This window comes from Gadus morhua, chromosome 9 (assembly GCF_902167405.1).
Source record: "Gadus morhua chromosome 9, gadMor3.0, whole genome shotgun sequence".
Lineage (NCBI taxonomy): Eukaryota > Metazoa > Chordata > Actinopteri > Gadiformes > Gadidae > Gadus > Gadus morhua.
The window spans coordinates 12,347,164-12,349,663 of record NC_044056.1 but is presented as its reverse complement, the minus strand read 5'-3'; the positions used below and the strand labels follow the sequence as shown (position 1 = coordinate 12,349,663).

General features: G+C 40.6%; 1 protein-coding gene across 1 annotated transcript in view; it reads left to right on the top strand.

Annotated features, from left to right (window-relative positions):
• Window positions 1–2,287: 2,287 nt before the first annotated feature.
• Window positions 2,288–2,500, top strand: part of LOC115550484 (myoblast determination protein 1 homolog) — a 2,671-nt gene continuing 2,458 nt past the window's right edge. Inside the window, exon 1 of the mRNA XM_030365556.1 lies at window positions 2,288–2,500. This exon is cut by the window's right edge and continues 838 nt beyond it. The gene's annotated coding sequence lies outside the window, so the exon portion shown is untranslated.

Below are 2,500 nucleotides of genomic sequence, written 5' to 3'. Positions count from 1 at the left end.
GCTGTTGTCAGGGGGGTTAACAGCGCACAACAGGTGTGTGTGACACACACACTGGCCCCAAGTCAGTTATTACTGACTCTCTCTCTCTCTCTCCCCTCTCTCTCTCTCTCTCTCTCTCTCTCTCTCTCTCTCTCTCTCTCTCTCTCTCTCTCCAACAAAGTCTCTTTGTGTCTACGCACTAACTCTCTCTCTCTCTCTCTCTCTCTCTCTCTCTCTCTCTCTCTCTCTCTCTCTCTCTCTCTCTCTCTCTCTCTCTCTCTCTCTCTCTCTCTCTCTCTCTCTCCCTCCCTCCCTCCCTCCCTCCCTCCCTCTCTCCCTCTCTCTATTTTGTGCAATATATAATGCAATATTAACCATGTGATAATGTAGGAATAATGTAATAATTTATGAATGTAATTTAATTTTAACCATGTAATAACGTTTGTAATGTAATGTATAATGTAATTTAATATTTAATAAAGTATGTAATGTTATATATAATGTGATGTTGTTTACCGTGTAAAAAGTATGTGTTGTAATATATATTATTGAATGTAATTACCATGTAATAAAGTATCGAATGTAATATATTATGTAATGTCATTTTAACCATGCAATAATGAATATATTATGTAATATATTATGCAATGTAATATTAACAATGTAATCAAGTATGTCGTGTTATATATTATGCAATGTTATATTTACCATGTAATAAAGTATGCATTGTAATATATTATGTAATGTTATATTAACCATGTAATAAGTATGCAATGTTAAATTATTATGTCATATAATATTTACCATGTAATAAAGTATATAAAATGTAATATATTATGGAATGTAATATTCACCATGTACTATATTACGTTATGTAGTACTTACCATGTGTCATGTTATGTAACAGCAGATTGAAAGGTTGCTGGTTTGATTCTCGAGAAGTCTCCCATGTTATGCTCCTCCAGCCAATTAAATTGTCGGAACTGAACTTCTCCTCTCCTCTTTCCTTCTCCTCCCTCCTCCTAACCTCTCTCTTCTCCTTTCCCCCTCTCTCCTCATCCTCTCCTCCATTCTCCTCCCTTCTCTCCTCCCCTCCTCCTGCTCTCCTCTACACCTCTCCTCTCCCCCCTCTTCTCTCTCCTCTCCTCCTCTCCTCTCCTCCTCTCTCCCCTCCCCTCCTCCTCTCCCCCCTCTTCTCTCTCCTCTCCTCCTCTCTTCTCCTCCTCTCTCCTCTCTCCCCTCCCCTCCTCCTCTCCCCCCTCCCTTTCCTCTCCTCCGAGGGGCTGATGACAGCTGCAGCAGGAGTTCAGGGAGGAGGGAAGAGGGGGAGAGGGGAAGAGGGGGAGAGGGGGAGAAGGTGGAGGGGGAGCTAGAACAATAGTCTGTCTTTGGTCTTCTTTATTATTCTTAGGTTAAAATGTTCACATCATATTAATAACTTACTGAAATTGTTCAGAATAAGTTAACCTATTTTTTATTTGTGTTCTTATAATTTGATTGGTTAAATGGTTCATCTTAACATCTTTATCTTTTGTTTGTTTTGTGTTGTGATTGTTGACATTGATCACATCATGATCACTTTTGTCATTCATAGGTTTGCATTAAAAAACACTATCACAATATATAAGGAATAATGTGAATACATTTCATTATGGATTCGACTATTGACAATTTGAAAATCAAAATCGAAAGACCAGTCTGTTACTTAAACTAAGTTAGTCGGATCAGTAGCGCCTACCTGCGGCCGTCGGCCAGAACTACATCAAGAGGGACTCGTCCATCTATAAAAACACATCTAAACGTGAGGCTGATAATTAATTATACATTACATATCACGTTAAAACTAAACATTGAGACATTTATTCAATGATTCATTATTCATTCACACAGTCCTACATAAATGATAGCAGCTTATAGGCAATGCATTCTTCATTTCTATAATAATCTGATATTTAAACTTTTGAATGGCCTCATTATCTGCCTCATTATTTGGACTCATAATACTGACCAACCACCGCTAATACTTATATCCAACCAAGTTGTTTAATATTTGAATTCGACATTTTAGCTTTGCTTAATGTGCAGTGTGCAGTGTGTAGTGTGTAGTTTGTGGTGTGCAGTGTGATGTGTGTAACGCTATTGGGGGTAATTGTACACTAATTGCCGTGAAGTCGTAAAAGCCCTCCCCTGTCCCCCCGACTACCCATTGGCCAGCAAACAGGGGCAGCTGTCAATCACATATACACGCCCCCTCTCCTGTCAAGCTATAAAGCCTGCGAAGCCCCAACTTCAGCAACAAGTACCAGGGGTCCCCGCTCAACTCAGCGACCCTCAAACACACGGAGGCCGAATTTAGGGACCGCCGCTAACTCATAGGGACATTCTCTGGCTCCTAGGGACCTGCTCTACCTCCTAGGGACCTTCTCTAACTCATAGGGACCTTCGCTATCTCCTAGGGACCGTCGCAAACTCCCCTATCTCCTAGGGACCTTCTCTAACTCCTAGGGACCTTCCCTATCTC